The sequence below is a fragment of the Danio rerio genome, chromosome 12 (assembly GCF_049306965.1).
Source record: "Danio rerio strain Tuebingen ecotype United States chromosome 12, GRCz12tu, whole genome shotgun sequence".
NCBI lineage: Eukaryota > Metazoa > Chordata > Actinopteri > Cypriniformes > Danionidae > Danio > Danio rerio.
Window position 1 is genome coordinate 5340231 of NC_133187.1, and position 11001 is coordinate 5351231.

At 45.0% G+C, this 11001-nt stretch overlaps 1 protein-coding gene across 1 annotated transcript in view; it reads right to left on the reverse strand.

Moving 5' to 3' along the window:
• fra10ac1 (FRA10A associated CGG repeat 1) overlaps nt 1-11001 on the reverse strand; it is an 855621-nt gene that overhangs the window by 465509 nt on the left and 379111 nt on the right. The window lies entirely within an intron of this gene.

Sequence of the window (11001 nt, forward strand, 5' to 3'; positions counted from 1 at the left end):
ATTCTGCTAAAGTGCTGCCAACTGTAGTACTTTCTTTAGAAGTGGAGTATGGGGCAGTAGCTGCAGAGTTAGTAGTGCCAGACATACTAGTTTCTGCAGAAGTGGTTTCAGAGGTAGTTTTGGTAGAAATAGTGCCTGATGAAGTTGATTCTGCTAAAGTCCTGCCCACTGTAGTAGTTTCTACTGAAGAGGAGTATGGAGCAGTTGTTGCATCAGAGGTAGTGCCTGAGGTAATATACTCTGCAGAAGTTGCTCCAAAGGTTGTTATGGGAGAAACAGTGCCTGATAAAGTTGATTCTGCGAGAGTGCTGCCTACTGTAGTAGTTTCTACTGAAGTAGAGTATAGGGCAGTTGTTGCAGAAGAGGCAGTGCCTGACGTACTAGACTCTGCAGAAGTTGCTCCAAAGGTTGCTATGGGAGAACTAGTGAATGATAAAGTTGATTCTGCTAAAGTGCTGCCAACTGTAGTAGCTTCTTTAGAAGTGGAGTATGGGGCAGTAGTTGCAGAGGTAGTAGTGCCAGACATACTAGTCTCAGCAGAAGTGGTTTCAGAGGTAGTTTTGGTAGAAATAGTGCCTGATGAAGTTGATTCTGCTAAAGTCCTGCCCACTGTAGTAGTTTCTACTGAAGAGGAGTATGGAGCAGTTGTTGCAGCAGAGGTAGTGCCTGAGGTACTATACTCTGCAGAAGTTGCTCCAAAGGTTGTTATGGGAGAAACAGTGCCTGATAAAGTTGATTCTGCGAGAGTGCTGCCTACTGTAGTAGTCTCTACTGAAGTAGAGTATAGGGCAGTTGTTGCAGCAGAGGCAGTGCCTGACGTACTAGACTCTGCAGAAGTTGCTCCAAAGGTTGCTATGGGAGAACTAGTGAATGATAAAGTTGATTCTGCAAAAGTGCTGCCAACTGTAGTAGCTTCTTTAGAAGTGGTGTATTGTGCAGTTGTTGCAGCAGAGGCAGTGCCTGACGTACTAGACTCTGCAGAAGTTGCTCCAAAGGTTGTTATGGGAGAATCACTGCCAGCTAAAGTCAATTCTGCTAACGTGCTGCCAACTGTAGTAGCTTCTACAGAGGTGAAATATGGGGCAGTTGTTGCAGCAGAGATAGTGCCTGACGTACTAGTCTCTGCAGAAGTTGTTCCAAAGGTAGTTTTGGCAGAAATAGTGCCTGATGAAGTTGATTCTGCTAGAGTGCTGCCTACTGTAGTAGTTTCTACTGAAGTGGAGTATGGGGCAGTTGTTGCAGCAGAGGTAGTGCCTGAGGTACTAGACTCTGCAGAAGTTGCTCCAAAGGTTGTTATGGGAGAACTACTTCCTGATAAAGTTGATTCTGCTAAAGTGCTGCCAACTGTAGTAGCTTCTTTAGAAGTGCTGTATGGTGCAGTTGTTGCAGCAGAGGTAGTGACTGCTGTACTAGATTCTGCAAAAGTGGTTTCAAAGGTAATTTTGGCAGAAATAGTGCCTGATGAAGTCGATTCTGCAAGAGTGCTGCCTACTGTAGTAGTCTCTACTGAAGTGGAGTATGGGGCAGTTGTTGCATCAGAGGTAGTGCCTGACGTACTAGACTCTGCAGAAGTTGCTCCAAAGGTTGTTATGGGAGAAACAGTGCCTGATAAAGTTGATTCTGCGAGAGTGCTGCCTACTGTAGTAGTTTCTACTGAAGTAGAGTATAGGGCAGTTGTTGCAGCAGAGGCAGTGCCTGACGTACTAGACTCTGCAGAAGTTGCTCCAAAGGTTGCTATGGGAGAACTAGTGAATGATAAAGTTGATTCTGCTAAAGTGCTGCCAACTGTAGTACTTTCTTTAGAAGTGGAGTATGGGGCAGTAGCTGCAGAGTTAGTAGTGCCAGACATACTAGTCTCAGCAGAAGTGGTTTCAGAGGTAGTTTTGGTAGAAATAGTGCCTGATGAAGTTGATTCTGCTAAAGTCCTGCCCACTGTAGTAGTTTCTACTGAAGAGGAGTATGGAGCAGTTGTTGCATCAGAGGTAGTGCCTGAGGTAATATACTCTGCAGAAGTTGCTCCAAAGGTTGTTATGGGAGAAACAGTGCCTGATAAAGTTGATTCTGCGAGAGTGCTGCCTACTGTAGTAGTTTCTACTGAAGTAGAGTATAGGGCAGTTGTTGCAGCAGAGGCAGTGCCTGACGTACTAGACTCTGCAGAAGTTGCTCCAAAGGTTGCTATGGGAGAACTAGTGAATAATAAAGTTGATTCTGCAAAAGTGCTGCCAACTGTAGTAGCTTCTTTAGAAGTGGTGTATTGTGCAGTTGTTGCAGCAGAGGCAGTGCCTGACGTACTAGACTCTGCAGAAGTTGCTCCAAAGGTTGTTATGGGAGAATCACTGCCAGCTAAAGTCAATTCTGCTAACGTGCTTCCTACTGTAGTAGTTTCTACTGAAGTGGAGTATGGGGCAGTTGTTGCAGCAGAGGTAGTGCCTGAGGTACTAGACTCTGCAGAAGTTGCTCCAAAGGTTGTTATGGGAGAACTACTTCCTGATAAAGTTGATTCTGCTAAAGTGCTGCCAACTGTAGTAGCTTCTTTAGAAGTGCTGTATTGTGCAGTTGTTGCAGCAGAGGTAGTGACTGCTGTACTAGATTCTGCAAAAGTGGTTTCAAAGGTAATTTTGGCAGAAATAAAGCCTGATGAAGTCGATTCTGCTAGAGTGCTGCCTACTGTAGTAGTTTCTACTGAAGTAGAGTATAGGGCAGTTGTTGCAGCAGAGGCAGTGCTTGACGTACTAGACTCTGCAGAAGTTGCTCCAAAGGTTGTTATGGGAGAAACAGTGCCTGATAAAGTTGATTCTGCTAGAGTGCTGCCTACTGTAGTAGTTTCTACTGAAGTAGAGTATGGGGCAGTTGTTGCATCAGAGGTAGTGCCTGAGGTAATATACTCTGCAGAAGTTGCTCCAAAGGTTGTTATGGGAGAAACAGTGCCTGATAAAGTTGATTCTGCTAAAGTGCTGCCAACTGTAGTACTTTCTTTAGAAGTGGAGTATGGGGCAGTAGCTGCAGAGTTAGTAGTGCCAGACATACTAGTTTCTGCAGAAGTGGTTTCAGAGGTAGTTTTGGTAGAAATAGTGCCTGATGAAGTTGATTCTGCTAAAGTCCTGCCCACTGTAGTAGTTTCTACTGAAGAGGAGTATGGAGCAGTTGTTGCATCAGAGGTAGTGCCTGAGGTAATATACTCTGCAGAAGTTGCTCCAAAGGTTGTTATGGGAGAAACAGTGCCTGATAAAGTTGATTCTGCGAGAGTGCTGCCTACTGTAGTAGTTTCTACTGAAGTAGAGTATAGGGCAGTTGTTGCAGAAGAGGCAGTGCCTGACGTACTAGACTCTGCAGAAGTTGCTCCAAAGGTTGCTATGGGAGAACTAGTGAATGATAAAGTTGATTCTGCTAAAGTGCTGCCAACTGTAGTAGCTTCTTTAGAAGTGGAGTATGGGGCAGTAGTTGCAGAGGTAGTAGTGCCAGACATACTAGTCTCAGCAGAAGTGGTTTCAGAGGTAGTTTTGGTAGAAATAGTGCCTGATGAAGTTGATTCTGCTAAAGTCCTGCCCACTGTAGTAGTTTCTACTGAAGAGGAGTATGGAGCAGTTGTTGCAGCAGAGGTAGTGCCTGAGGTACTATACTCTGCAGAAGTTGCTCCAAAGGTTGTTATGGGAGAAACAGTGCCTGATAAAGTTGATTCTGTGAGAGTGCTGCCTACTGTAGTAGTCTCTACTGAAGTAGAGTATAGGGCAGTTGTTGCAGCAGAGGCAGTGCCTGACGTACTAGACTCTGCAGAAGTTGCTCCAAAGGTTGCTATGGGAGAACTAGTGAATGATAAAGTTGATTCTGCAAAAGTGCTGCCAACTGTAGTAGCTTCTTTAGAAGTGGTGTATTGTGCAGTTGTTGCAGCAGAGGCAGTGCCTGACGTACTAGACTCTGCAGAAGTTGCTCCAAAGGTTGTTATGGGAGAATCACTGCCAGCTAAAGTCAATTCTGCTAACGTGCTGCCAACTGTAGTAGCTTCTACAGAGGTGGAATATGGGGCAGTTGTTGCAGCAGAGATAGTGCCTGACGTACTAGTCTCTGCAGAAGTTGTTCCAAAGGTAGTTTTGGCAGAAATAGTGCCTGATGAAGTTGATTCTGCTAGAGTGCTGCCTACTGTAGTAGTTTCTACTGAAGTGGAGTATGGGGCAGTTGTTGCAGCAGAGGTAGTGCCTGAGGTACTAGACTCTGCAGAAGTTGCTCCAAAGGTTGTTATGGGAGAACTACTTCCTGATAAAGTTGATTCTGCTAAAGTGCTGCCAACTGTAGTAGCTTCTTTAGAAGTGCTGTATGGTGCAGTTGTTGCAGCAGAGGTAGTGACTGCTGTACTAGATTCTGCAAAAGTGGTTTCAAAGGTAATTTTGGCAGAAATAGTGCCTGATGAAGTCGATTCTGCGAGAGTGCTGCCTACTGTAGTAGTCTCTACTGAAGTGGAGTATGGGGCAGTTGTTGCAGCAGAGGTAGTGCCTGAGGTACTAGACTCTGCAGAAGTTGCTCCAAAGGTTGTTATGGGAGAACTACTTCCTGATAAAGTTGATTCTGCTAAAGTGCTGCCAACTGTAGTAGCTTCTTTAGAAGTGGTGTATGGTGCAGTTGTTGCAGCAGAGGTAGTGACTGACGTACTAGATTCTGCAAAAGTGGTTTCAAAGGTAGTTTTGGTAGAAATAGTGCCTGATGAAGTTGATTCTGCTAAAGTCCTGCCCACTGTAGTAGTTTCTACTGAAGAGGAGTATGGAGCAGTTGTTGCAGGAGAGGTAGTGCCTGACGTACTAGACTCTGCAGAAGTTACTTCAAAGGTTGTTATGGGAGAATCACTGCCAGCTAAAGTCAATTCTGCTAGAGTGCTTCCTACTGTAGTAGTTTCTACTGAAGTGGAGTATGGGGCAGTTGTTGCAGCAGAGATAGTGCCTGAGATACTAGACTCTGCAGAAGTTGCTTCAAAGGTTGTTATGGGAGAACTAGTTCCTGATAAAGTTGATTCTGCTAAAGTGCTTCCAACTGTAGTAGCTTCTTTAGAAGTGGGGTATGGTGCAGTTGTTGCAGCAGAGGCAGTGCCTGACATACTAGACTCTGCAGAAGTTGCTCCAAAGGTTGTTATGGGAGAATCACTGCCAGCTAAAGTCAATTCTGCTAACGTGCTGCCAACTGTAGTAGCTTCTACAGAGGTGGAATATGGGGCAGTTGTTGCAGCAGAGGTAGTGCCTGACGTACTAGACTCTGCAGAAGTTGCTCCAAAGGTTGTTATGGGAGAATCACTGCCAGCTAAAGTCAATTCTGCTAAAGTGCTGCCAACTGTAGTAGCTTCTTTAGAAGTGGTGTATGGTGCAGTTGTTGCAGCAGAGGTAGTGCCTGACGTACTAGACTCTGCAGAAGTTTCTCCAAAGGTTGTTATGGGAGAATCACTGCCAGCTAAAGTCAATTCTGCTAGAGTGCTGCCAACTGTAGTAGCTTCTACAGAGGTGGAATATGGGGCAGTTGTTGCAGCAGAGGTAGTGCCTGACGTACTAGTCTCTGCAGAAGTTGTTCCAAAAGTAGTTTTGGCAGAAATAGTGCCTGATGAAGTTGATTCTGCTAGAGTGCTGCCTACTGTAGTCGTTTCTACTGAAGTAGAGTATAGGGCAGTTGTTGCAGCAGAGGTAGTGCCTGGCGTACTAGACTCTGCAGAAGTTGCTCCAAAGGTTGTTATGGGAGAATCACTGCCAGCTAAAGTCAATTCTGCTAGAGTGCTTCCTACTGTAGTAGTCTCTACTGAAGCTGAGTATGGGGCAGTTGTTGCAGCAGAGGTAGTGCCTGAGGTACTAGACTCTGCAGAAGTTGCTTCAAAGGTTGTTATGGGAGAACTACTTCCTGATAAAGTTGATTCTGTTAAAGTGCTGTCAACTGTAGTAGCTTCTTTAGAAGAGGTGTATGGTGCAGTTGTTGCAGCAGAGGTAGTGACTGACGTACTAGATTCTGCAAAAGTGGTTTCAAAGGTAGTTTTGGCAGAAATAGTGCCTAATGAAGTCGATTCTGCTAGAGTGCTGCCAACTGTAGTAGCTTCTACTGAAGTAGAGTATAGGGCAGTTGTTGCAGCAGAGGTACTGCTTGATGTATTAGACTCTGCAGAAGTTGCTCCAAAGATTGCTATGGGAGAACTAGTGATTGATAAAGTTGATTCTGCTAAAGTGCTGCCAACTGTAGTAGCTTCTTTAGAAGTGGAGTATGGGGCAGTAGTTGCAGAGGTAGTAGTGCCAGACATACAAGTCTCAGCAGAAGTGGTTTCAAAGGTAGTTTTGGTAGAAATAGTGCCTGATGAAGTTGATTCTGCTAAAGTCCTGCCCACTGTAGTAGTTTCTACTGAAGAGGAGTATGGAGCAGTTGTTGCAGCAGAGGTAGTGCCTGAGGTACTAAACTCTGCAGAAGTTGCTCCAAAGGTTGTTATGGGAGAAATAGTGCCTGATAAAGTTGATTCTGCGAGAGTGCTGCCTACTGTAGTAGTTTCTACTGAAGTAGAGTATAGGGCAGTTGTTGCAGCAGAGGCAGTGCCTGACGTACTAGACTCTGCAGAAGTTGCTCCAAAGGTTGTTATGGGAGAATCACTGCCAGCTAAAGTCAATTCTGCTAACGTGCTGCCAACTGTAGTAGCTTCTTTAGAAGAGGTGTATGGTGCAGTTGTTGCAGCAGAGGTAGTGACTGACGTACTAGATTCTGCAAAAGTGGTTTCAAAGGTAGTTTTGGCAGAAATAGTGCCTGATGAAGTTGATTCTGCAAGAGTGCTGCCTACTGTAGTCGTTTCTACTGAAGTAGAGTATAGGGCAGTTGTTGCAGCAGAGGTAGTGCCTGACGTACTAGACTCTGCAGAAGTTGCTTCAAAGGTTGTTATGGGAGAACTACTTCCTGATAAAGTTGATTCTGTTAAAGTGCTGTCAACTGTAGTAGCTTCTTTAGAAGAGGTGTATGGTGCAGTTGTTGCAGCAGAGGTAGTGACTGACGTACTAGATTCTGCAAAAGTGGTTTCAAAGGTAGTTTTGGCAGAAATAGTGCCTAATGAAGTCGATTCTGCTAGAGTGCTGCCAACTGTAGTAGCTTCTACAGAAGTGGTGTAAGGGGCAGTTGTTGCAGCAGAGGTACTGCTTGATGTACTAGTCTCTGCAGAAGTTGCTCCAAAGGTTATTATGGGAGAACTAGTTCCTGATAAAGTTGATTCTGTTAAAGTGCTGTCAACTGTAGTAGCTTCTTTAGAAGAGGTGTATGGTGCAGTTGTTGCAGCAGAGGTAGTGACTGACGTACTAGATTCTGCAAAAGTGGTTTCAAAGGTAGTTTTGGCAGAAATAGTGCCTAATGAAGTCGATTCTGCTAGAGTGCTTCCAACTGTAGTAGCTTCTTTAGAAGTGGTGTATGGTTCAGTTGTTGCAGCAGAGGTAGTGACTGACTTACTAGATTCTGCAAAAGTGGTTTCAAAGGTAGTTTTGGCAGAAACAGTGCCTGATGAAGTTGATTCTGCTAACGTGCTGCCAACTGTAGTAGTTTCTACAGGAATGGAGTATGGGGCAGTTGTTGCAGCAGAGGTAGTGCCTGACGTACTAGACTCTGCTGAAGTTGCTCCAAAGGTTGTTATGGGAGAAATAGTGCCAGTAGAAGTAGATTCTGCTAAAGTGCTGCCAACTGTAGTAGTTTCTACTGAAGTGGAGTATAGGGCAGTTGTTGCAGCAGAGGTAGTGTCTGACGTACTAGACTCTGCTGAAGTTGCTCCAAAGGTTATAGGAGAAACAGTGCCAGCTACGGTCGATTCTGCTAGAGTGCTGCCAACTGTAGTGGTCTCTACTGAAGTGGAGTATGGGGCAGTTGTTGCAGCAGAGGTAGTGCCTGAGGTACTAGACTCTGCAGAAGTTGCTCCAAAGGTTGTTATGGGAGTACTAGTTCCTGATAAAGTTGATTCTGCTAAAGTGCTTTCAATTGTGGTAGCTTCTTCAGAAGTGGAGTATGGGGCAGTAGTTGCAGAGGTAGTAGTGCCTGACATACTAGTCTCTGCAGAAGTGGTTCCAAAGGTAGTTTTGGTTGAAACAGTGCCTGATGAAGTTGATTCTGCTAACGTGCTGCCAACTGTAGTAGTTTCTGCAGAAGTGGTGTAAGGGGCAGTTGTTGCAGCAGAGGTAGTGCCTGACATACTAGACTCAGCAGAAGTTGCTCCAAAGGATGTTATGGGAGAAACAGTGCCAACTACGGTCACCTCTGCTAGAGTGCTGCCAACTGTAGTAGTTTCCACTGAAGTGGAGTATGGGGCAGTAGTTGCAACAGTAGTTGCAACAGTAGTAGTGCCTGACATATTAGTCTGTCCAGAAGTGGTTCCAAAGGTAGTTTTGGTCGAAATAGCACCTGATGAAGTAGATTCTGCTAGAGAACTGCCAACAGTAGTAGTTTCTTCTGTAGTGGAGTATGGGGCAGTTGTTGCAGCAGAGGCAGTGACTGACGTACTAGATTTTGCAAAAGTGGTTCCAAAGGTAGTTTTGGGAGAAATAGTGCTTGATGAAGTTGATTCTGCTAACGTGTTGACAACTGTAGTACTTTCTACAGAAGTGGTGTATGGGGCAGTTGTTGCAGCAGAGGTAGTGCCCGACATACTAGTCTCTGCAGAAGTTGCTCCAAAGGTTGTTATGGGAGAACTAGTGAATGATAAAGTTGATTTTGCTAAAGTGCTGACAACTGTAGTAGCTTCTTCAGAAGTGGAGTATGAGGCAATAGTTGCAGCAGTAGTAGTGCCTGATATACTAGTCTCTGCAGAACTGGTTCCAAAGGTAGTTTTGGAAGAAATAGTGCCTGATGAAGTTGATTCTGCTACTGTGTTGACAATTGTAGTACTTTCTACAAAAGTGGTGTATGGGGCAGTTGTTGCAAAAGAGGTAGTGCCTGACGTACTTGACTCTGCAGAAGTTGCTCCAAAGGTTGTTATGGGAGAAACACTGCCAGCTGAAGTCGATTCTGCTAGAGTTCTGCCTACTGTAGTAGTTTCTACTGAAGTGGTGTAAGGGGCAGTTGTTGCAGCAGAGGTACTGCTTGATGTACTAGACTCTGTAGAAGTTGCTCCAAAGGTTGCTATGAGAGAACTAGTGAATGATGAAGTTGATTCTGCTAAAGTGCTGCCAATTGTAGTAGGTTCTTCAGAAGTGGAGTATGGAGCAGTAGTTGCAGCAGTAGTAGTGCCTGACGTACTAGTCTCTGCAGAAGCGGTTCCAAAGGTAGTTTTGGCAGAAATAGTGCTTGATGAAGTTGATTTTGCTAAAGTGCTGCCAACTGTAGTAGCTTCTTCAGAAGTGAAGTATGGGGCAGTAGTTGCAGCAGTAGTAGTGCCTGACATGCTAGTCTCTGCAGTCGTGGTTCCGAAGGAAGTTTTGGCAGGAATAGAGCCTGATGAAGTTGATTCTGCTAAAGTGCTGCCATCCGTTGTAGTTTCTACAGAAGTGGTGTGTGGGGCAGTTGTTGCAACAGAGGTAGTGCCTGACGTACTTGACTCTGCTGAAGTTGCTTCAAAGGTTGTTATGGTAGAAACAGTGCCAGCTACGGTCGATTCTGCTAGAGTGCCGTCTACTGTATATTCTACTGAAGTGGAGTATAGGGCAGTTGTTGCAGCAGTAGTAGTGCCTGACATACTAGTCTGTCCAGAAGTGGTTCCAAAGGTAGCTTTGGTCGAAAAAGTGCCTGATGAAGTTGATTTTGCTAAAGTGCTGCCAACTGTAGTAGCTTCTACAGAAGTGGTGTAAGGGGCAGTCGTTGCAGCAGAGGTAGTGCCTGACATAGTAGCCTCTGCAGAAGTTGCTTCAAAGGTTGTTATGGGAGAAATGGTGCCTGATGAAGTCGATTCTGCAAGAGTTCTTCCTACTGTAGCAGTTTTTACTGAAGTGGAGTATGGGGCAGTTGTTGCAGCAGTAAAAGTGCCTGACATACTAGTTTCTGCAGAAGTGGTTCCAAAGGTAGTTTTGGTAGAAATAGTGCCTGATGAAGTTGATTCTGCTAAAGTGCTGCCATCTGTTGTAGTTTCTACAGAAGTGGTGTATGGGGCAGTTGTTGCAAGAGAGGTAGTGCCTGACGTACTAGACTCTGCTGAAGTTGCTCCAAAGGTTGTCATGGGAGAAACGGTGCCTGATAAAGTAGATTCTGCTAGAGTTCTGCCTACTGTAGTAGCTTCTACTGAAGTGGAGTATGGGGCAGTTGCTGCAGCAGTAAAAGTGCCTGACATACTAGTCTCTGCAGGAGTGGTTCCAAAGGTAGTTTTGGCAGAAATAGTGCCTGATGCAGTTGATTCTGCTAAAGTGCTGCGAACTGTAGTAGCTTCTTTAGAAGTGGTGTATGGTTCAGTTGTTGCAGCAGAGGTAGTGACTGACGTACTAGATTCTGCAAAAGTGGTTTCAAAGGTAGTTTTGGCAGAAATAGTGCCTGATAAAGTCGATTTTGCTAAAGTGCTGCCAACCATAGTAGCTTCTACAGAAGTGGTGTAAGGGGCAGTTGTTGTAGCAGAGGTAACGCCTGACATAATAGACTCTGCTGAAGTTGCTCCAAAGGTTGCTATGGGAGAACTAGTGAATGATAAAGTTGATTCTGCTAGAGTGCTGCCAACTGTAGTAGTTTCTACGGAAGTGGAGTATGGAGCAGTAGTTGCAGCAGTAGTAGTGCCTGACATACTAGTCTTTGCAGAAGTGGTTCCTAAGGTATTTTTGGCAGAAATAGTGCCTGATGAAGTTGATTCTGCTAACGTGTTGACAATTGTAGTACTTTCTACAAAAGTGGTGTATGGGGCAGTTGTTGCAGCAGAGGTAGTGCCTGACATACTAGTCTCTGCAGAAGTTGTTCCAAAGGTTGTTATGTGAGAAATAGTGCCAGATGAAGTAGATTCTGCTAAAGTGCTGCCAACTGTAGTAGTTTCTACAGAAGAGGTGTAATGAGCAGTCGTTCCAGCAGAGGTAGTGCCTAACGTACTAAACTCGTCAGAAGTTGCTCCAAAGGTTG